The following is a 25,988-nucleotide window of genomic DNA, read 5'->3' as shown; positions in this document are numbered from 1 at the left end:
GGGCTATTTACCACTAGTGCAGTTACCAAAAAAGGAAAATTCCATACATCACCATAACTCCTCACCTTCCCTCTTTAAAAACAGACCCCACCCATGGCCTCCTGGCAGACAGACTCTCCTCTGCTGTCCTGCACACCTGCTCCCTTGGGGGATATTCAATAAAGTTTTATCTCCTTTGCTCTGCCTTGGATGAAATCCTTTCACCGCCCATGCCACCAGCTTCCACCTGATCATTGCCCCACATTTGGGAGCCCCTCTCCAATGAAGAGAGATACCACATTATATAGACTTCTAAGTTCTCTGTGTGAATTATTCTATGCAATCCCCTTTTTTTTTTCATGGTGATCTAAACAGGCATCCCAACCACACCTGCATTGTAAATATCTGGGATCACCTTTCAGCCTGTCTACAGAGATCGGCTCTGATTAGTTTATCCTAAAGCAATCAGGGTAATGACTTTGAAGGGTAGACTCGTGAGCTAAGTCTCTCCAATCAGAGTGCAACTCAGAACCTTTACTCAGTGCTTGAGAGAAAATAAATCACCTGTCTCCTCATAGATTTAACCAAGGAAGTGGAAGCTCTTAGCCTTCCTGATGGCAGTCGTCATTCAGCCATGAAAGTTATCAGCTTGAGGCTGAAAAAGACATGGGGAGGAAGAGGCAAGAGAATGCCAGAGAAATTATCCCAAACTTGCATTACTTCTGGACTTTTCACAAGAACCATCAGATCTCTTTGTCAATCCAGCTTAGATTAGATGTGCTGTTATGTGTTGCCTTAAGTGCTTTTCGAAAATAAATTAGCATATAAATTTTAAAAAATAGAACAGTTTCTAAATATCATTATTTATTCTTAAAAATCAATTATTATAGATGTTAAATTTTATTTAAGTCTGGAAATTAAACTACTAAGAACATTTGATATAATATATATCAATTAAGAACACTAAATCTTCCCCAAATACCATAATGAGACAGGGGTGATATCTGAGAGCAATTACATGTAAGAGAATCTATTTCACTATGAATCATAAAAAATAAACAGCTATCAAAAAAATAGAAGAGAAGCCAAGGTTAGCAGTGTGTGGTGGTGAAGAGTACACGTACGTTCTGGACTCAGTTCAAATGCCAGTTCAATCTTGCTAGCAGTATGATGGGCAAGTCATTTTACTTACTCGGGTCTTAGTTTCCTCATCTATAAAATATAAATAATAACAGCACCTACTTTAATGACTTTGTTGAAAATTAAATCAAAATAACTAACATACTGTACTCTCCATAAGTGTTATAACAAACAATTAAATAAACATAACATCCATGAAAATTTTAAAAAGCATAATTAACAAATTTGAATTGTGAAATGCCACACCAATCATAACTACAGGATATTTTGACCAATTAAAAAAAAAACAACAATAAGTCTCTGAAAGGTTGGGAAATAAATATTTCTTTTTTACAAAGATTTTATTTATTTATTTGAGAGAGACAGAGCATGAGCAACAGGGTAGAGGGGCAGAGGGAGAGGGTGAAGCAGACTCCTGGCTGAGCAGGGGGCCCAACAAGGACTCAATCCCAGGACCCTGAGATCATAACCTGAGTCGAAGGCAGATGCTTAACCAACTGAGTCACCCAGGTGTCCCTAGACAACATATTTCTAAATAATGCATCATTAAAGAAGAAATTACAATGTACAGTAGAAACTATTTTGATTAAATGATAATGAAATTAAAACAGCTAAGATGCAGGTAAAACTGTGCTTTGAGATATACAACGTTAAATGCATATAAGAAGAAAAGAATAAAGACTAAAAATCAATGATCTATGCTTACTTAAATGGAGTTAGTAAGAGGAGAGTAAAATAATACCAAACTATGAAAAAGGAAATACTAAAGATAAAATCAGAAGGATATACCGTGTCCATTAATTAAACAACCAGCAGTATAAAAATGTCAACTCTCCTCAAACTTATCTACATATTCAATGCAATCCTGCATGAAAACTATTGTGTGTGTGTTGGGGGGGTGGAATTAACAAGCTGATCCTACAATTTATATGAAAAGGCAAAGGATCAAGCAGAGCTTTATGTGGGAAGTATATAATACTCAAGGATTTCCCTGACTGGATCTCAACACTCATTAAAAATATACACTTAAAAAAAGAAAGTGAGGAACTGGCACAAGGAAAAATACTAAACCAGTGGAATGTAATTGAATCTCCAGAAACAAAGGCAGAAATACGTCACCTCATTATTTAATACAACGATGAAACTACAATGTTGTAAGTAAAGAAAGCTCTTTCTGATAAACAGTGCTGAGGCAACTGAATATCCATCCATCTGGAAATAGGCTTTTACCTCATACCATATACAAAAATCAGCTTCCCTTGGTTTGTAGCTCTATATGTAAAAGGCAATATAATAAAACTCCTAGAACACAATATAAAAGATTACGTTCATAACCTTTGGGTGAAAAAATATTTTTTAAATGGGATAAACTTTAGAAATCATAAAATAAAAGATTTTAAATTGAATGGACATTAAAGCTTCTCTTCATCAAAAGGCACCATTAGGAATTGAAAAGGCATTCCACAGTGAGAGAAAAAAAAAATCTCAAAACGTATAGTGGCAAAAGCTTATATATCTAGAACACATAAAGGAGGATAAGTCAGTAATAAAGAGACAGAAAACTCATTGGAAAAAAGTGGACAAGAGTGTGGAACTATTTTGCAAAAGAGGGTGTTGACTCAGACAATACACACCCAGTTCACCCTCAGGAGTACTTAAGAAATATACAGATTAAAATCACGATGGGAAATCAATGCAAATCTAGCAGAATAGCTAAAATTAAAAGACTAACAATTCTAAGTGTTGACTAAATGTAGAATAATGGAAACTCTGCTTTAGGACAAAGTATCTGTGACTTTGGCAAACTGTTTGGCATTATCTGCCAAAGCTCTTGAGGAACTCATATTCTTGTGTTCTGGTTCTGGTTGATCTTGTGTCTCCTAGTGAAGCACAGAAATCAGAGTCTTTCCTAAGCGTATATATACAAATTCATCATGTTGCCAACTGAACATAAGCAAAGAAGACCATTCTATGCTCATGTTTGGAATAAAACAGAGAAAAGACCATATTATAACTACAAAAAAAGATAGATAAGCATCCCTCTTTTCTTCCTAAGGTGAGTCACTGCCTATCCTTTATCTACGAAAGCTTGCTTTCATCCATACATGTCCTGGATAAAGATTGATATAAACAATCATCAAATTGTCCTTGCTTTCTGACAATATCTGATCCAAAATTGGCCCTGGCTTCCTTAAATTTGCCTTAGAATCAACCAGCACTATCCCAAGCCCTTTATGAAGCCTCTTAACAATCCCTTTGCTGAGATGTTCCACCTTCCTTTGGAGTGCTTTCTCCCTTGCTGAATAGGAGCTAAATAAATTACCTTTTAAACTACAGGTATATTCTTGGTGGTCTTTGGGTGGTGAGCTTTAACAAGCCACAGCAATGATTCACTCAGTTAATCCTTCAATTGTATTTTTTTAATATTTAAATTTTAGTTTGAGCTATAATTTCTTCCAAATTTTTTTGAAAAAAATTCAAATCTATATAAAAGTTGCAAGAACAACTGAATGAAGACTGTATATTCATCAACCGAATTTACCAATTCCAAATATTTAAGGTTCAATTAGGAAATTAGTTAAAATAAACAAATGAAACAAAATGAGAACTTGTGTCTGTTGTAAAGGCAAGAATGAAAGGGAAACTCCTGCTGCTGGCATCCAAGCTTCCAAATATTTGTAACATATAGTAAAAGACTACATTTTCATTACATTTTGACTCAAAATTTCTAATTCCTAGATTTTATCCTAAGGAAATAATTGACAGTTTTCAGTATTTAATCTTATTAATTTTATACATGTATGTATGTATTTTTGGATTCTGCATTTGACAAAATGGGAAAGAAAAGAATGAAAGTAAAACCTGATTCTTTTTGGAATTTTTTTGGAGGTTTTTTGGGGGAATTTTCCCAAAATGCTACATACATTTGGAAATTTCATTCCTACTGAATTAACAGCAAACTGTTCTTAAAGATTTGTCTCTTTAGCTTAAAATCATCATAGAAAGGAATACAGATAACTGTGACTTTTGTTTGTTGTTTCAATTAAGCAAATTCATTCTTTCTATAATTTATCCCATTTAGTTTGTTGACCATATTACATGGGTAAAATGGTTGGCCAGCTTTTTTTCCCCTTTGTTTATATAAAGAAGACCATAAAAAAACAGTAAAAAGAAGTTAACTGAAGCATGCTTATTTTGTAATTTTTAAGACATGATTTTCTAATTGATGTCTTGCTTAGTTGATAGACTCTGCAAGATGCCTTAATGTGTGTGTGTGTGTGTGTGTGCTAAATAGTTTCCCTATGACCTATATGTGATAATAGCTAGCAAAAAATCCACATAAAAAACAACCAGAACACTGGATGAATCCACTTCATACATGTGGATTTTATTTACTGCTCCCTAATGGGCAAGGTTGTTCAAGCACAGAAAAGCCTGTTTCTTACTTCTTTACAGGCAAGTGAGAAAGACTGATCCTCTTCAGTGTACTTCTAAATTCAGAATCATGTTGGGTTAACAGGGTTACCATTTCCAGGCCAACTGTCAATCTGGGGCATTTGAAACTTCAGGCACCTAGGGTCAATGCTAGCTTGTTAAGCCATCCCTACAGTCTATGAGGGTAGTTGCTTTAGTTACTGAGCCTTTAAACCTTTACAGTATTCTACTTTCATTAAAAAAAAAAGTTTCTCTACATTTCTTCTTAATATCAGTGCCCTAACAGCATGCATTGCTGTAACTATGATTAGATATAGTAACCTTGTCTTTCCTGATGCCAGCCAATTGACCTCCAAATAGCAAAGGGAGATCTGAAAAATAATCCCCTTCAAGTTCTCACTCCTATGGTTGCCTTAAGTTCTTTTCTAAGCTGGAAGTCACATTGAAAGGTCAAAACTAGAAATAAGGTATATTAATGAAATACAGCCTGTGTTCAACTAAAACTATATTGCTTGAAGTAAAAAGAGATGCTAAAATGCTGTCCTATATAAATAGAGGATGAAGGTGGAGCTTTGAGAAGAAACAGGGATCTGAAATATTTCTGGACACTTTTTTTTTTTTTAAAGATTTTATTTATTTATTTGACAGAGAGAGACATAGCGAGAGAGGGAACACAAGCAGGGGGAGGGGGAGAGGGAGAAGCAGACTCCCCGCCGAGCAGGGAGCCTGATGTGGGACTTGATCCCGGGACTCCAGGATCATGACCTGAGCCGAAGGCAGTCGCTTAACCGACTGAGCCACCCAGGCGCCCTTTCTGGACACTTTTGACAAAGGTGGTTAAATATCAAGCAATACTTTCTAAAAAGCACATAATGAATCTCTTTAAATGCCTAACATAATTAATTATACTTTAAGTTTCATATTTAGCATTACTAAAAGCTGACATATACTAGGTTAAGAATCACACTTATTTAGGGGCACCTGGGTGGCTCAGTTGGTTAAGCCTTGACTTTTGGCTTTGGCTCAGGTCATGATCTTATGGTCATGGGATCGAGCCCTGTGTTGGGTTCTGTGCTCAACGTGGAGTCTGCTTCAGATTGTCTCTCCCTCTCTCTCTGTCTTTCCCTCTAGTTCCCTCTCTCTCTCTGTTTGAAATAAACAAATCTTTAAAAAAAATCACATTTATTTAAATTTTGACAGGCGATAACTGTACTTTATATGTATCTGTGGCTTCAGGTATGTAACCAGAAACATCTTTTTCTTAAAAACCTGTTTCTTGATGCTGCTTTCTGGGCCTAATGAGCTTACCTGCAAGACTTTTTATTCCTTACTACACCATGAACACATGAGTAAATTGAAGAATGACACTGCGGAGCCATGACAAGCCTCTCAACCAGCCCCTGCTGACATGAATGATGAGGGCCATTATGGGGAGCTTGGAGGTGAGAGTGAGGAACCTTAAGGGTATGATATTTAGTGAAATGTTTAGAAGTTTGGATGTCAGTCTTTCTTTATTAGAGCTCTTAAACTTTTTCAAACATATCTAGGATAAAAATTTCTGATAAAAATGATCTACAATATTATTGTGGCTTTTATCTTTGCCCTTTTAAAGTGAATCGAAAAATGAATTGTTTTTCTTAAAAATAATTTTAAATAAAATTGGGTATTCAAAGACTAGACAAACTAAAACTCAAGAATATAGCTTTAATTTTTGATAGTTCATTCTTTTGTAGGTAGTTAAAATCATTTAAGTTGGTGCAATCAACAACATATGTACATACACATTATATTAGAAATATAAGACTATGGACTCTGAGAAACAAACTGAGGGTTCTAGAGGGGAGAGAGGTGGGGGGATGGGTTAGCCTGGTGATGGGTATTAAAGAGGGCACGTACTGAATGGAGCCCTGGGTGTTATATGCAAACAATGAATCATGGAACACTACATCAAAAACTAATGATGTAATGTATGGTGATTAACATAACATAATAAAAAAAATAAAAGAAAAAAAAAAAGAAATATAAGCAAAAACCAGCCCTTACAAATTCCATGGACTACACAAGTGATACTCATAATTAAAACTGAATCCCATAAATATTCATCCAATGGAAAACATTAACCAGAGCAGACCAAAATTTATGCAATCTTAGCTTATCAATACTACTTCCAGTAATGTTAAAAGTTGCTTCTAGTATTGTCGAAAATTAATTATGACTCTTGAATCATTTAAGTATGTGTCAGGGAGTAGTCTTACCTATTTTGTATGATTATTTCCACCATTTCTCTGACAAAGAAGCTGCCTCTGCATACATTTTTTCTGAGACTGATATTTTCCCCTAAGAATTATATATTTAGAGGTTATCTTATATATATTGCTATCCTTTAAAAAGTTGTGGGCAAATACCTAGAGCTTTTTCTTGAGACAGAATGAGGGCCATGACTAGAATATGATAGGTGTGCCCGAGGATGGGCAGATTCCAGAGATATGTCTATTGGCAGGACTAAAGGACCAATTGAATGTAAAGGTCTAAAAATGAGGGTGTAGCCAAGAATGACTGAATTATCTGGTTTAGATAACCAATGGAGGATGACGTAATTTATGTGGAAAGAAATTCAGGAGGATGAACAAGTCTCAGAGGAAACATACCAAAGTTTGACTGGGATGTGAATTTGAAACATTGAGAAATCCCCAAAGTAGAGATGTGCAAAATCTGAACAGATACTTGAAAGTAAAGACCAAATGAAGATGATGGAGGAAGCCATATATTAGGACTCTAAAATCAGAAACAATAATGGAGTGCTTAGAAATAACCAACACAGGTCCTATTGAAACCACGGAAATACAAAAAAAAAAAAAAAAAAAAAAGCCAAGAAAAAAATCATAAAGTGAGAAAAGAATTATTCTGAGAGCAGAACTCTGATTCCAATGGAAGATGCAGTTGAATGAGGGAGAGAAGAAACCCAAGTTGTCAAAAATATAGTAAGAGCAAAAATAGTCTAGACAGTGTTCCACCAAGGGGATCCTCCTGGAATATTGGAACAGGGCTTATCTGTTGCATCCTGGGGATCTGTCACTTTAAAGGCATTTCTAAAATATGAACGGAGGGATGGATTATTGAAGAAAAATATCAAGATTCTGATTATTTAACAATGTCAAGTGATATACAGAAGCAAAATACCTCTATACCTTAAAAGTGGTCATTAGCAAAGAAGACTTTGAGACAAGAGCTGCCCTTGACTGGTAGGAACAGAAGCCAGCTTGCAGAATGCTGTGTTAGTTATTAAATTCTCTAGACAGTATTTGTGAATTGGAAAAAAAAAAATCTGAGCTGTTTTTATCTACCATTAACAAAGATACATATGATGTAACAGATCTTCAGTGCACACAATCTACTGCTATTGCTTAAGGTAATTAAAATAGTGATTTCTATTTTGCCTTCAGGTTTAGGAGATCAATTTATGGATAGGGTAAGAAAGACACAATGAGTCTCTAGGTATTTCCTCCCTGATTATTTTTTCCCCCTGCCAGGCTTAGAGTTGAAGCAGGGTCTCCATCTCGACGCAACTTCAGACCAAGCTTTCCATGGGAGTAAAGATAAATCTGCTCCCACCTGAATGTAATTATCTGTGTTGCCTGTGTGCACATCAGACTGTGTGAGATAATTGAGGCATGGTGGGAAAAGGAATGGGTTTAGAAACAAAGAATTTAGGTCCCCGCCTAGGAACTTTTGGGCGGGAAATGTCACCCATTTTATTTTCATTGTTTTTAATCTACATAACCGAGAGGATTGGGTTAGGCTACTCTAAATTTCCTATGAACTTTTACATTCTAGGATTCTACAGGAAATAGCGAATTATTTTTTACTGCTGATCATGTAACTATATTCATTATGTAGTCCTAGGATCTTGGATATAAAAACATGTGGGGGCCATAATATGCATAGGGAATATTTATTTTTCTAACTTGATAAAAGTTTGGTAACAATGTTTTGAATCTTTTGAGAAGTCAAAGCCATTCTAAAGATTCAATATATTTTCATGATATCTTAAGAAGAAGATATATACATATTTGTCTCAAAATATTTATATATACTCCTGAATGGATCGTCAACTATATATACACTTCTCTATTTCTTCATCTGTCAGACTATGGAGAGTGGAGAGAGGGAAATGTGAAGAAGCACCCAAGGGGATAGATGACTTCAGTTATCTCCTTTCTATTTAATGATTTTTGCTTCTATTATGTCAACCATTTTTCCCCTCTACATTGTCATTAAATTCTCCTTAAAACTTTTAGCTATTTTGACCTTTTAGACCATATGGATGCAATTACCCAAACTGTGCCCTGATAACCTAAAGCACAAGGCTACCTCACTGACTCTCTCGCTGAAAATAATGCATATCAGCATTGGAAGAATAAAAAGTTCCTTAAATGGGAAACATTGCCTTTGTGCCAATTGCCTTGGTCTTTTAAAGATCAACATTTAAGGGGAAGGAAATGTTTTAAGTGAGAACACTGAACAGGTTTTATTGTAATTAGTTTCTATATTCAGATTAATTCATGGGTTCATTGTCAACTACAGAAATGCCCACGCTAGATAAGGTAATCCATCCCTCAGGGGAAAGAATTAATTCAAAGTGTCATGGATATGAACACAGAAAGCACATGGAGAAAAATATTCAGTGTGATGGGGGAAGGGTGAGAGAGAGAAAAGGGTTTATCTTTAGTCTCTTTTATTTTGATCCTGGAATGCCTTTGTTTTATTTACCTACATGTTTGAGAGATTATTGTTTTTGTTGTTTGTTTTAAAATCATTGTTCTTCAGCCATTTTGATTAGTGTAAGTCACTTGGGAAAGCAAGTCTATGATGGAGGGGGAGGGAGTTTATCTTTCTCGTCTTTTATTTTAATCTTGGAATAGCTTTATATTTTTATCTATGTATTTGGGGGTCATTTTTCTTTTTTTTTTTCTTTTTAAACAATTATTCTTTACCCATTCTTATCAAATGTAAAATATGAGGGGGAAAGATGAGAGGGGTAGAGGGAAAGAAAATGTCTATACTGTTTTAACCCTGGAATATCCTTATATTTTTGCCTATATGTCTGGGATGCTATTATTTTTTAAACACTCCCCCCCCTTTTATTTCGCCATTTGATCAAATGAAAAACATTGCTTCTTTGATTTGTGCTTCTGTTGAGCCAGAAATAATTAAAAAGCAATTCCATTCCTTGGAGAAATAGTCTGCTTTTACAGCACATCCTGTGGCCTAAAACAAGTGAAATAATGTGCTACGACCAGAGACAATTTGAGTGGTGCTTAGAAAGATGTTCATCTTCACAATCTATTATTTCTTTTCAAGCAACTATCTTTTCACCACACACATCCTGACAGCCTAATGAGTATGATTTTTTTTTTCTATCCTGTTTTCTTCTTTCTGCTTAGTCTAAAGAACCAATGACTCTCGTGCCAAGACTGCTATCTAATTGAGAAGTCACTGCCCTTGCTCTTATTTGGATGAGAGTCTGAAAAAATTGAGCTTGTTTGTTTTACCACTTCTGCATCTTCCACTTGTGTTGACTTTGAGATTTGCAGCATTTGTTCTCAGCATGGGTTCAGAATCTTTAGCAGAGCAGTTGAGAGTTGTCTGATACCATACAGAAATCATTAGTTCTTTTGAACAAAGCACATGAGTCTCTAAGGGTACAAATTGAGCTCACATGTCTTGACAGTAACCTTTAATTGTCTTAAGTACCGGTAGAAGCACTGGAAATATTACTTAGACCTGAACAAAATAACTAGAAATCTTAGACATTTTTTCCTGGTTCATGATATTTTTAAAATCATTTTTCCCAGTGTGTATCTGTAATCCAGTATATATTCCCTTCAGAGATTTGTGTGTACACGTATTTTGAAGGGACCAAAATATGCTCTTCTGAATCTTCCTTAGAGTCAAGTATGCACATTTGGAATTCAATCATTTTGTTTGCTGCAGGTTTCCAAATTCAGATTTACTTAATTGGAAATTAATTGGAATGATGGCCTCTGGATCAGACCCTTTTCTCCAAACTAAATGAAAATATGGTTTTCTGTTTGCACTTTACTTATGTTTATTTTTTATATTTAATGTGTCCGGATCTGCAGATCCTTCTCATCATTCCATTTGTTTGTTTGTTTGGTTGGTTTTTTTTTGTTTTTTTTTTAACAAACTTAACAGAACCTGATAATTTGGACGAAATTATAGGTGGTGAATAGTGATATGAAAATGGTTAAATTGCAGACCCTACAGGAGTTCTTTCCTTGCCTATTAGACTTCCATAAATATGATAAATTTATATATATCATGCAAATACTATGCCCTAAGATGCACACCACCAATAGCCTGGTGGCTTTTAAATTTGCTCTTTTAACAGGATAATGATGATAGAACAAGAAAATTTTGCATGAGGAAACAATTCAGAAAAATTTTCAAAAAATTTATTTTAAAATGGTCTTTCTTTCATTTTAATAGGAACTAATTCCTCAGGTTTAAAAGTAAGATTTCTTTAGACAAAATCTTTTGTCACTGAAGTGTTCTGAGATATACCTTGATGTTTAAAAGAAAAATGTTGGCTCAAACAACTTTCATCTTCTAGGATCTACTTTTTAAGTCTCGTATCCCTTGTAGTTATGAACTGCATGTACCAGGGCTCTAGAAAATAGTATGTTAAACTGAACCAACTTGATGGAAATAACTACCTCTAGGGTTTGCTTCAAAACAAAGGCATTGTTTAGAATAGCAAAATTATAAGCCTGCTTAGGCATGTTGTAAAGCAGTTTGAAAAGTAAGTCAGAGCAAGTTTTGTGGGTGCAAATGTAGGGCTCAAGTCACATTCTGCTTTAAAATATTGTGGGTATTAAGGAGGACACGTGTTGTGATGAGCACTGGGTGTTATACACAACTAATGAATCTTTGAATCTACCTCAAAACTAATGATGTACTTTATGTTGGCTAACTGAAGGTAATAATAAAAAAAATGTGACAGATACAAATGAATTTTTTTTAAAGATTTTACTTATTTATTTGTAAGAGAGAGAGAGAGCGCACAAGCAGTGGGGAGTGGCAGGCAGAAGGAGAAGCAGACTCCCTGCTGAGCAGGGAGCCCGATGTGGGGCTGGATCTCAGGACCCTGGGATTATGACCTAAGCCAAAGGCAGATGCTTAACTGACTGGGCCACCCAGGCTTCCCAGGTGAATTAAAAAAAAAAAAAAAAAGTAACACTGCTTGCTTCTCACTTAATCCTGCACTTGTATGTGCACAAATGTTTAGATAAATTTCAAAATAAATTCTCTAAAATTCTGTTCATCCCTTCATTATATTGATGCTGTTAAACAGTAATCTTTATTAAAATTTGGTTGATGATTCTATAGTCAGATTATGCCTCCTGATTGTATTCCCAATAAATAATACATATATGTATATATATATATATGTATATAAATCTGTATAGTCTCTGAAACCACCTTTTGAGTTTAAAAATGGGTATCAAAAATCCTGAATTCCATCCTTGTCAAGTGTATTGTTGACTTCCCTAGTACCTCGTTTTACTTAATTTACTTAGAATTAGCTTAATTACTTTGGTTTGCCTATGGAAATAAAAGCACTTGCATACTTCACGGGGGTGCTGTGTAATTAATGTATTGAAATGTGGATTAAATAATACTGGAGTGGTTCCAGTAACTGAAGTTATTTACATAATGGTTACTTTGCCCTGTATGTGTGCACAAATACAATCTCAGGGGATGCATCAGGACTCATTAGTAACTGTTTAAAAGCTCTCTTTGGTACCCAAAGAGAACTCATGAGAGGAACTGAGTATACTAGGTTGAAATCTATAGCAGATGTGCACTGATTGTGAACCACTGAGCTCTTAATAGCTGGTAGAATTCAGAAGTGCCTCAACTACATCTTGTAGATGACTTTAGTGGATTATAATCAAACAACACACAGCGTTGAATGGACTTTCTACCATATATAATGCATATTGAAGGAAAAAATGGTTTATTTTGCAATGTTATTCTAATTAGATAAGTACTAATGACAGCAATCCAAAAACAATAATGTAACACTTTACTAGCCTTGCAGTCTGTTTAACACATTTGTAACAGAGGAATTGGTAGATGAAGATTGTTTCAGTTGTGGAGAACAAAAGAAGCCTCCACTTTGAGAAAAAAACCTCAGGAATGCTTTTAAGGTACCCCTTGCTCTTTGGAAAAGAAAGAGAGAGATTAACACATTTCCTGCTAAATGCAACTGCTTTCATTTAAGAATAATTAGAAAGGAAAGCAAGAAACAATCAGCAGTGTTATTTGACACAACTGAATAATTGTATGCACTAGTTAAAAACTCCTTGGCGGTGTAGAAAAACCGTTGGCTTTGGAGTGAGATACTTAAAATTTGAGATTCAGCTCAGAGTTTTCTCCCTCTGTGACTAATGGACAAGAAATTTAACTTGTCTGCACTATTGTTTCCTTTACCATTAAATGGAGGAGAAAATATCATTAAAGCAGGGCTATTGTAAGAGTTAATATAATGTTTGAAAAATTTTGCATAAGCCGTAATACATATTTAACACATGCTCATTTTGTTATTAAAAAACTCAAGCCACATTGGAATCCTGCACATTCGTCTGGTGGAAATTCCATTTATTACTTAGAAATATGCTTCAGAATATTATTTTCTTATGTTTGGAAGCATATGATATTATAGATAAAAGCAACAACTCTGGTCATTAGGTATCTTCATTTTACAAATAGGCTAAGTCATTTGCTTTTGGTCACCTAGATATTTAGTGACCAAGCAAGATGGGGATGAACATCTCTTAACTTCCTGTCTAATGTTAATTTTCTGCAATTGACATTCAAGAAGTGGTGGTTATTCTGTCAGTTCTCTGAAGGAGCTTTTTCTTCAGATTTTGATTAAGTCTTGACTGAGTTATATGCAAAAAGAACAAAACTAAAAGCATAGAATATGATTTTAAAATACCGGTATTTAAGGAGAAAACCAATATTAGATCTAAATTAGGGTAAACTAATTAAAATTAAAACCTATGATGTTGTTACTTAAATTCTGACTTCCAAATGTCTGTGATTTTTATTTATTTTTATTTTGAAAAGAAGCATTATTTTTTCTAATTTCACCTTTAGAATGTTCTGACAATGGTAGGGAAATCACATCTTACAGTCTGCAAAGATTTCTAACTTGAAAACTTTCTGCTTTGAACGGAATCTCTTTTTCATGTTTTCAAGACTGACTCACTCTGAAGTCTCATTTTTCTTTCAAGGAGTGTGCATCCAAGTCCTGGGCAGGGTAAGAAACTATCAATGGTGCAATACCCAGCAATGTAAAGTATGAGAGACAGGGGCCAAGTTCAGAAGAAAATCAACATAGAGTTCTCTAATCTGGTGTCTTGAAGAGCCATCTCATTGAGTGCACAGTTGAGTGGGTGGGTTAGAAAGAGAAATATTGTAGTCTTAAATACATTTTGAAATCCCTATAAACAAAGAAAATACATTTCTTGACTGCACAACTTCTTAGAGTCTTCCTATAATGGCACATTAGATAAGCTTCTGAAGCTCAAAAATGAGTCATAAGGAAAATCTAATTAATTGCAAGTTCTCTAAGGAGTTCAATTGCAGATTCAAATGACTGTAGCTATGAAGTTTTTTTTTTTTTTAGGTTGGCATAGACTGTTTATTTTTTCCCATAATTATGCAAAAATAATCCCCCATTGTTATACTGTACTTAAATTGGTATTTGGTATTGGGAACAGGTTTTAAAGGGAAAAAAAGGGGGGGTTGAAATAAGATGAAAGAACAGTCCAGTCCAAATAACATATTCATGAGTTTTTATTAGGATATACACTAACTAAGTTTGTATGAGAAAAGGTGGTACACTTTTTGAGGAATTTAATTTTTAAACTTTTAAAATAAATCTGTTAACATTTTCTCTTCGCCTATGATTAAATAAGTTATTTGATAAATATCAGTAAGACAGGTAAATATTAATACACACATTTTTTTTCAAAATAAATCAACACCATTGTTTAGGATTTGTGCCAATAAAATGACTAAATCTTTGGGAACATAAAGTAGAGCATATGCATTTGAATTCTTGCCTTACTCTTCAATATGGTCACCTATTCCCACAATGGAATTTTTTTCTTAAGATTTATTTATTTATTTGAGAGAGAGAGAGAGAGACTGAGCTTGCACACACAGAGGGAGCAGGAGAGGGAAAGGGAGAAGCAGACTCCCCACTGAGCAGAGAGCCCGATGCAGGGCTTGATTCCAGGACCCTGAGCCGAAGGCAGACACTTAACCGCCTCAGCCACCCAGGTGCCCCCTGACAATGGAAATTTTTTTTTCAAGTTATGGATGTCCTTAGTACCTTTGTGGTAAAAAATATCCCCCCTTTTTGATGTATTCAGTAGTATTAAATCTATAACCTTTGTTTGTAATACTGATATTTTGAAATAGCAACAATTCAATGAGTCAGATTTTAATATTTTCAGTGAGAAATTATGAGACTACCGTCAACTCTTTGTGTGACCTCCTATTCTCATCATTGTTGTCTCAAGTCAGATGTTTTCCTCTCACAGAGGCTGCTCTAAAGTAGCCATAACTTTATCATTCTCTAATGTTATTATTCCCAAGTATATTTTCTTCATAGCAATTGCCATTATATTATTTATATTTATTGACATTTTTAGGTGACATATTTATATGTTACTGATGTTGATGTATATGTTAATGACATACTTAATTTCTTTCTGTTCATCTTAGGTTGTGGGATGCACAACGATACATAGTAGATGCTCAATAAATAATTGAGAATCATGTCTAACCTTTGTTTTGGATCATAAAGAAAATGTATCTGTGAAGTGATGTAATTGAATTTATCTTTGAATATTATATGGATGGAAGGTAATTAACACCAAAAATTTTAAAAATCTTAATTTGTAAGAGGATTACAAATGGTAAATAGTCACATTAATATGTAGATTCCAGAATGTTTATGAAAAAATTTATCTTCTTGTTTTGCAGGTCTAACCTAAGCAGGTATGAAGAAAATGATTATCTAAAATCATCCAGCTTGGTTTTTTAGATCACGAAAATATACCTACAGATTAGATCTTCCTATAAACTAGTTACTCCGTCTTGTCCACACACTGCCTGAACAGGCACATTTTACACAAATACAAGATACTAGGGAAAATATGCAGTTTTACCAGTTCAAGTATATAAGTCTCATGGGAAAATATTCTAAAATTAACTCTGCTTTAATAGATACTTGTTCTTTAATTCAGCAAAGATGAGTTCAGGGTTTCCTATATCCAGGCCTTATATTCCTTATTTCGAATGTGACAGTGACTGACAAGTCTCTGCCTTCAAGGGACTCAAAATAGTGAACAATGTAGATAAATGAAATAGTCTGTTAATGCCTCTGAGTATATCGAATGTGACTGACTGAATTGAAGGGATGGTTAGGTAAGTTAGAAGTCTTAGCTAAAGAATTTAACATAGCTCTTTCAAAAATTGATAGATAAGGCTGACAAAGTACAAATTAAGAAACATCTGAAAAACATGATTTTAAAACTCTATACCCAGAATACCAAGAACACATATTCCTTTCAAGCATTCACAAAATTTTATCTTAGGCTTGGGCAAAAATAATCCTTAATACATTTTGAAAAATCAACATCATATTATGTTCTTCTCACCAAAACTCTGAAATTGAAAACTAATAACCAAAGGAAATTTTTTAAAAATCCTATTACTGGAAATTAGATAACATAGTATTAAGTAACTATTTTGGTTAAAAAGGAAGCCATAAGAAAAAAAAAAGAAATACTTAGAAAAGAATGATTTTTGAGAGACTATGCATCAAATATTGTAAGACATAGAGCAGCATTTAAAAGGAAACTTATAGGGAAGCCTGGGTGGCTCCATGGAGTAAGCATCTGCTTTCGTCTCGGGTCATGATCCCAGGGTCCTGGGATTGAGTCCCACATCGGGCTCTCTGCTCTGCGGGAAGCCTGCTTCTCCCTCTCCCTCTGCTGCTCCCCCTGCCTGTGCTCTCTTACTCTCTCTCTGTCAAATAAATAAATAAAATCTTTAAAAAAAATAAAAGGAAACTTACAGTTTAAATATGTAATCACACTTTCACTGTTGGGGATTTGGGGGCAACATCACCAAGTTCACTTCCCCAGGAAGCATAGAGAAGATTAAAATTCAAATTCCAGCTCTATTTCACAAAGTTCAGGCACCCGTGTTAAAAGTGTACTGTATTGAATTATTTGATAAGTCCTGGCAAATACAAATATATTTTATTGGATTTATTCCTTATCTAAAAAGTAAATATGCATAGAATATACATACACACATACATATATACATACATATTTTTAAATGTACACACTTGTTTGTATATAGCTTTGATGTATCAACCATCTAAAAATATATGCTACATGTACACACAGAGAACACGTATTTGTAATATTTATACCCTTTTCCTTTCCAAAACCATGCACTCCCAGGAGGGACCACATTTTCTTCTTTTCATCTCTGGAACATTACACCTGGAAATGAACTGTTCTCAACAGTATCTGTTGGATTAAGAATTTGGAATGAGCCAAGTGCATGAAGTGTTTTTCTTACCTTCCAAATAAGTCAATAAAATTGTTTTTAAGCTTAATATCTACCAAATTTTATCAGTTCGTGCCCACGTGGAGTGAAGTAGGTGTAGAACATCTTGATTACAGAAAAATTATTGACAAAACTTCCCGTGGGATTCTATTTGGGTTTCGATAGTGAGCTGGGTCTTAATACTATCAGGTAGAATGGAAGCCAGTTGATCATTCATACAAAAAAAGTTTTAGGGCGCCTGGGTGGCTCAGTTGGTTAAGCGACTGTCTTCGGCTCAGGTCATGATCCTGGAGTCCCGGGATCGAGTCCCACGTCGGGCTCCCTGCTCAGCAGGGAGTCTGCCTCTCTCTCTGACCCTCCCCCCTCTCATGCTCTCTATCTCATTCTCTCTCTCAAATAAATAAATAAAATCTTTAAAAAAAAAGAGTTTTAATTAATTGCTTTGTGTCGACATAGATCAATATTTCTGTATCTTACTATAGGGCTTTTTACCTGTTCAACATATTTAAAGATAGCATTTTTACACTATTTCAATATAGCAAATAATAAAGAAAAAATCAAAAACACCTAAAAATCCCATCTATGCTTAAAGATAAGATTTCTCCTAGTCTTTGAGTGTGTTTGAAATAACTGAAATAATATTCTACAAATGATTTTGTACCCTGAGTTTGTAGTTTTGGTGTACTTACGGAAATATTTGTCAAGTTTCACTTTTTTTTTTTTTTAATGTGTATGTTGGCTTCAGCAATGAAGTGATGTTTAGACTTTACAATTTCAGGCAAAGTCATGCTCTTCAGTGTATTTGATGCAACAGTTTCTAGAGAGAGCTTCTCATAACGAACAAATCTGAATTGCATGCTAGATTTGAATAAATCCAAAATGCTTTGCTTTGTTGATGTATGTGAAGCAACAGGGATTAAGAGGACATCTTCTGTGAACCAGCATATTGTGTGCAGGGAATATTCCTATGTGTTCGAAGTACTTTGGTCTTTAGCTTTTATTGTGCCCTAATGGTGTTTTCCTGGCTTATTGCTTTATCTTACCTTGCTTAGTTACACTTTTGTACTGTACTATCTACCCAAAATGATAATGAGTTTCTTTTTTCTCATGTGAATCCATACATCCTATTGCTGTGAAATACTGAAATATCATTTGTAGACTATTGAGACTAGGGCTGGAAAAGTCATTATGCCAGAAAAATAGTCTTCCAAAGTGGAACGAAACATTTCAAGAGACTTTCTGGGGAAAATCATTTATTAAGCAATTATTACATGAAGGAAGTCAGTAATTAAATGAAATTATATTTAGTATTTTTATGATTTTGTATTATTAGAAACCATGGACTTGCACTAACTTTTTGATTCTGTTTTTATGAAATTACATTATCGAGAAAGTTTGTTAACTTTAAATATTTAGCCAAGTGATTCTTGGCTCCCAAGAATTATTTGTACTATTGCCTTGGGATCCAAATGTTTGAGTTGGTGGAGGGAAAAGCTCTTTTCTCTGAAACTTTCCCTTTTATTTCTTCTCTTTATATTCTTTATTATGTCTGGATCAAATATACTTTATCTTGAATGTTGTACTTTATTTTAAAGTTTTTCCTACTCGTGACATTTCAACATTTGTCTTTCAATTCATTCTCACAAGATGAGAATAATTCATAAAAATAAATTATACATGAAAATGTCATATCTTAAATGGAATTATCTTATTAAAAATTAGAGTACCTAATGTTACTTTGTGTAGTTTTGGATTCAGATATACAAAATAATACTGTGAATATATGGTTATTATAATAATGACTATATAATCACATTTATGATATATTTCTTTATATTGTTATTTTTATTCCAATAAGCATCTATTGGTTGAAAAATAGATAATATTCTTTTTTTTAAAGATTTTAATTATTTATTTCAGAGGGAGAGAACACAAGTAGGAGAGCAGAAGGAGAGAGAGAATCTCAAACAGACTCCATGCTGAGCATAGAACCCAATGTGGGGCTAGATCTCAGAACGCAGAGATCACTACCTGAGCCAAAACCGAGAGTAGGAAGCTTAACTGAAGGCGTCACCCAGGTGCCTTGAAAAATACATAATATTCTTTTTTTTTTTAAGATTTTATTTATTTATTTGACAGAGAGAGAGATAGCGAGAGCAGGAACACAAGCAGGGGGAATGGGAGAGGGAGAAGCAGGCTTCTTGCCGAGCAGGGAGCCCGATGTGGGACTCGATCCCAGAACCCTGGGATCATGACCTGAGCCGAAGGCAGACGCTTAACGACTGAGCCACCCAGGCGCCCAAAAAAATACATAATATTCTAACTAAAGTTATTTAAGAGTGCATCACAAACCTCTTTCCCATTTATTATAATTTTCTTAATATTGTTTTGAATATTAATTTTATGGGGTTTTTTCAGAATTTTACTCTTATTATGATAATATGCATTCATACTTCCCCAACTTTTAGATTGTTAGTTTATCAGATTTCCAATCCGTATTATCTGAATGTTCATATTCAGACATTCAGGTATGAGCAATGATTCTAAGTTACATATGATGTACCTTATTTATATTATTTATTGCTAATGTTCTTGGCTGAGAACTGGAGTCAAATTATCCCTAGTAATTATCAGTATTGTGCTTCTCCCAATTTTCAACTTTTTGACCTTAATCCCCCTCAGGCTTCAAAAATTTACTAATGCCAGATAAACAAAATTGAAATGGAATTTCAATGATGTTAGTCCAAGGAGAGGGCATTACCACTAAAGGCCAGCCTTTTTTTTTTTTTTTTCAATTTTATGTTATGTTAATCACCATACATTACATCATTAGTTTTTGATGTAGTGTTCCATGATTCATTGTTTGCATATAACACCCAGTGCTCCATTCAATAAATGCCTTCTTTAATACCCATCACCAGGCTAACCCATCCCCCCACCCCCTCCCCTCTAGAACCCTCAGTTTGTTTCTCAGAGTCCATAGTGTCTCATGGTTTGTCTCCCCCTCCGATCTCCCCCCTTCATTTTACCCTTCTGACATGTATCATATGATCTCATGGATATGAGGTATTCTTAATCTCAGGAAACAAACTGAAGGTTGCTGGAGTGATGGGGGGTGGGAGGCATGGGGTGGCTGGGTGATAGACATTGGTGAGGGTGTATGCTTTGGTGAGCACTGTGAATTGTGTAAAACTGTTGAATCACAGACCTGTACCTCTGAAACAAACAATACATTATATGTTAAAAAAAAAAAGAAGAGGACAGTAGGAAGGGAAAAATGAAGGAGGGGAAATCGGAGGGGGAAATGAACCATGAGAGACTATGGACCCTGAGAAACAAACTGAGGGTTCTAGAGGAGAGGGGGGTGGTGGGGTGGGTTAGCCTGGTGATGGGTATTATAAAGGCCAGCTCTTCTTTAGCCTCTCACACTAGGATTGTGACAATGAACCAGTCATGTTATTTCTCTGGGGTTCAGTTTTCTTCTTTGTAAAGGAAGGCTGCCTTATAAAACTTCTAAAGTCTTTCTAACTCTGAAGTTTCTGAAGGCAGTTGTTCTGTCTGTATTTTGTAATATCTTCAGTGACTAGTATAGTGCTTAGCACATAGCTGGTGTTTAATAAATTGGCTGATTGGCTATATATCAGATTAGATATGTTTAAAGCATGAGATAGATGGCCTTAAAATCACGGTAGCTTGAGTATTTCCTAATCCAGTAGAAGCTGAAGCCAAAAAGATTGTTGGAATCATTCTAGAATTCTGCCTTAACAATTATAGAATTACATTGTTTTTCATTATCAACTTTAAAAATCAGACGTGGATTCTACGGCTTTAGGATCACAAATTAAGTCACTAACTCTCTGTATTTTGATATTCTTTAATACCAATTTTCCAGTTATCTATAAGAAACTTGAATTCTGACTAATTTTTTAAAATTGAAATTGATATATTACCTAAGGGCAAAACAAAACAAAAATATTATTACCTCTTCCCTCCCCCCCTCCCCAAATCTCTCTTCTCCAGCTTCATTTTTCTGAATAACAGCCAAATTTTATACTGTAATTTTCAAATGTAGACCTGGCTTCATGAATTCATTTTGGCCGCTCGAAATCAACGATCTCCAATCTCTTCATATTTGCGTAGACGTAGCTTGGAAGTTCAATATTTGCATTGACTTCTAAACTGATAACCAAGCCCGTGTGTGTGTGTGTGTGTGTGTGTGTATAATTGCAATATATTGGAATTATTCAGACATTCAAAACTCTAAAACACTCTGAGGAAGAAAGACTGCAAACTCTTCTGGAAACATGAACCACTTGAAGCACTTCAGTAATTTTCAATTGCTTTGTGATGTGCAAGCAAAGAACCTTGATCACTTTTACACTGAAGCACTTAAGCTCTCTGATAATTTTACACCCTCATAGCCATTTTCCAAAACCATCATTTCCCCCAATGAAGTGGTTTTAAAAATATGTGAAGTGTTTCAATAATTTTAAATTATCTTCTATGGCACAAGCTCACACCCTGATCACCTCCAAATTCAAAAGCTAATAAAATTTAAAGTAGTCCAGTTTTTTTTTTAACTCTGTATTGTGATTTCAATTGTTTTATAAACGACTTCAATTTGGATTGGATAGACTGCACAGTAAGTAATTCAAGATATATGGAATAAATGTAGTTGTACCAAAAGTTCATTTAAATTCAAAATGTTAGAAAATGAGCCACCATTCTGGTTTCAACCTTTGAATAAAATTTGTGCACAAAACACATTTCAATGTTTTGATTTTAAGACATCCACCAAAAATATTTAAAAAAAAATTAAACTCCAAGAACCAGTATGTGAAGGAGAGAGCAGAAACCAGTTTCAATAATTCTCACTGGAAAATAAAATGATGATATTTAAGAAATATAGAGAGATAGAAGTACAATGTGCCCTAAGTAGAAAGTGGCAAACATACAGTTAGGCATGCCTATGGTTTCCAAATTGAGAAAATTTTAGATCCTTTGAAACAATATCCAGGAAGAGTTCTTTAAACCAAGTAACTTATAACTGCAGAAAACAACAACTGAATTATTTGATACCTTTTTTACTTTAATTCTTAATGTTTTTTTGCTGTGCTTTTATAAATATTTGTTTTCCCTTACTATCTGCAAATAACATTTCCTCCACTCTTACAGACTCAGACTACATCTGATGCTCACTTATTGATTGTGTGTACTTTCTAGGACATTGCTGGGACAATAACAACACAGCAAGAGGAACAGGGAATTGGGGTGTTGAGGAGGAGAGGTAAACTGTAAAGTCCGTAGAACCCTTGAAGGTCGCAATTGCGTCAAAAATGGTGAACAATGGTAAATAAAGGTCAAGCAGATATATTTAAAGTTTCATTTATAAATATGGAAATTGAGACTGAAAAAAGTGAAGTGAATTTCCCAGGGACTCACATTTTTATGATAAACAAACAAATAAAAGCTGGATTTCTGACTTTGAGACCCCCCCCCATGTTCTTTCCCATTGCCATCAACTAACAATTTGGGATGCTATACCACGAAATGAGTTGACTCCCCCTTTGTTGACAATATGATTAAATGAAAACTCATGGAATTTTGGTGCTCACAGAAATGTCAGACTTCACCTCACATGGTTCAACCCTTCCATTTTATAGAGGAGACTGTACGTCTTGGAGGGGTGAAGTGACTTGCAAAGTGGCAGAGGTCTGACAAGAATCCAGGTCCCTGACTTATGTTTTGGTCTGATGACTGATGTTGTAGATGCACCGTCTGTTCTTCTAGCAGTTTCTTTGTTGTATGTCACTGTGAATGGGAAGAGAAAAAATCTCCACAGGCACTTGGCTGGGAAGCGTTTTTCTTTTGTGAGAAATGTATTTAGAGGCCTTTTTACTCATACTTTATTTAACCAACTAAATTAGGGTTCATTATAAGAAAATGAAATGTAAAATCATTGCAAAATATTATTTTGAGATACACGTAATTATTTTACAAATTTTAAAGTTAATGACATTTTGGGAATGATGTTAATGATATATCTGAGTTTGATAATAGAAGGGATTTGGTGATTGGAAACTTGAAAAAAAAAAGAAAATATTGTTTGAAACTAATAATAGGTACTGATTGAATTAGTATTGTAATTATGCTGTTATTGTGACCTCTGGTACCTCTATAATTTTATGTTTAGCCTTCCAAAAAAGTTGCTTGTAGAGTCAAAGTGTGATCATTATATAATATAAATAAAGGTGAGAATTACAAAATTTATTTTTCCACAAGATTGACAAAGAGATGAATTCGACTACCACTACTTCCTACAGTTATTATCCTTTACAAACCAGTTTCTGTAAGTAATGCCCACGGGATCATTACTTATCTAGAAAGTAATTTTAATCATTGAGAATTTTACTCTTAAGCCTCCAAAATCCTATTATCTAAAATTTTATTACATAAATGCAATAGGTACCTCTCTTTTGGGGTACAGGAAAGGGCAAAGTGATACAGTCAATGGTACAGTTCATAATAGGATGACAGCATGTGAACCTCTGTGCGTGTAGAGAAGGCTTGGGGGACATAGCACAGGGAGAAGAGATTAGAGGAAATAAAACTCACAGTCTCACCAGGCACAGACACCAGGGGACTACTGGAAACCTGAAGAAATATATCCTATATCGGAAGCAATATGTACTTAGTAAGATAAAGGAGTCTAGAAAAGCTGTCTTTCCTGCTAATATCCACATTGCCTGCAACTCTCTTAGGGTCAGCCTGTGAGTCATTCTACTGAGGAGGAAGTTCCCATTACCAGAACTGGTCTATTCCAGAAGCAGAAATAGAACCTACAGTCTCAGATATATGTTATCATAGTCCCCACTGATGTCTGGATATAAATTTTGGAAGATGCTCAGGAGCTTTATTGGGTCTGGAATATATGGTACCATTTGCCTTTGCCGGGGGGGGGGGGGTGGTGCGGGGGAGAAGACATAAAATAGGAAGCTGAATGCAAATTTAAGCATAAAGTTTTAATTACTTTTTATTTGTTAAAGAGATGTATATATAATTTAATTCAAATCCAATAGACTATGAATATTACACAAGCACCCCAAATTCTAACAGCCAGGATTTAACATAGTTAATTTAAGGTTAATAGGTTTTCAGTCAGTCTTTAATGCCCATATTTAGATAGAAAAGATGGCCAGATAGATTGAAGATGGCTAAACAGATAAGTAATAGGTACAATTTATGCAAATGACATTTTAAAATTAGTTTTATCTGAATTTAACTGAAGAAAAATAAACTTAACTGATGCCAAATTTCTTGCTGAAATTCAAGTAAGTTGTTGTCCCTGTTGACCACTGTAGAGATGATTTTTAAACATCTATTTCCTTTAAGATTATATGATTTTTAAACGTTTCTAATTTCCTTTAAGATTACATGATTATGAAAAATATTAAGTTTATTAAGTTTAGAGTCATTGTTCTTAAAGAAATATGTTTTAACTTTCGGCCCTACTGACCACCTGCTATGAAAGATGGGGTGAGGAAATTAGCACAATTAGTAGCCTTCCCTCTGCCATTTTCTTCATCCCAACTCATTAATTCCATCAAAGTTTAAAACATGTGCTTCTCTTCTTAAGTTGGTTTTGCCATGGTCCATTTGAAGATCCTTTCTTGTATTGTATTTATTAAATATTTTTAGTTACTTTCTACCCCCAATCTCCCAAACAACTAATTACTCTAGCTATCCATATTTGACTTTTCTCTTTTGTGTACATTTTATTTTTTTTAATTATTTTAAGTTTTCTATTTGTTTCATTTTGTTTTGAATAATTATCTCAGGTCTCTTTCTGATGCTTCTTTTGTTTTCGGTGATGTTTAGAGTCACATCTGTACTTTTTTTTTTTCTGCTTTACATATAACCTTCATCTTTGTAATATTTTATTTTTTTATATCCTTTGTTTAGCTCTGTTAAGCCTCTTTTCAACTTATTTTATTGTTTTATGACATCATTTTTCAATCTATGTATCCTCTTTGCCTTTTGCTTTTTTTAAGGGAGATCATTTTTGTCTATCACTTCTTTGAGACTGTGAAGAACTTTTATTTTCAGAACTCTTGGCCTGTGTCCCTGTGTGATTCTTCTGTTCAATTTATCTTCTTTTAAGCTCATTCCTTTTCTTCTTTGATTTTACATCCTATTTATAGATGTGTTACTGTTATGTTAATAATCTTCATCACACTAAACAGAACGGTCCCTCAAAGATGGCCACTCCCAAATACCTGGAGTCTGTGAATATAATACATCATATGGCGAAAGGAATTTTGCAGTTGTAAGGTTACCAATCTTCAAATAGGGATATTATTATGGATTATGCAGGTAGACTTAATGTTAGTGTATGAGTCCTTAAAAGCAGAGAACAATTTTCAGCTGGAATCCGAGAGATGAAGCAATAATCAGATAGGCCTGAAGTGTGAGAGGATCTCCATCTGCCATTGCTGCAACAGGGGCACATGGAAAGCATGAAAAAGAATAGAGGAGGGGCGCCTGGGTGGCTCAGTTGGTTAAAGGCTGCTTTCGGCTCAGGTCAGGATCTCGGAGTCCTGGCATCGAGCCACGCGTCGGGCTCTGTGCTCAGTCTGCTTCTCCCTCTCCCTCTGCCCTTACCCCTAGCTTGTGCTCTCTCTCTCTCTGAAAGAAAGAAAAAAAGAAAGAAAGAAAGAAAGAAAGAAAGAAAGAAAGAAAGAAAGAAA

Source organism: Neomonachus schauinslandi, chromosome 4, assembly GCF_002201575.2.
Source record: "Neomonachus schauinslandi chromosome 4, ASM220157v2, whole genome shotgun sequence".
Taxonomy (NCBI): Eukaryota; Metazoa; Chordata; class Mammalia; order Carnivora; family Phocidae; genus Neomonachus; species Neomonachus schauinslandi.
Note: the sequence above shows the minus strand (reverse complement) of the source record.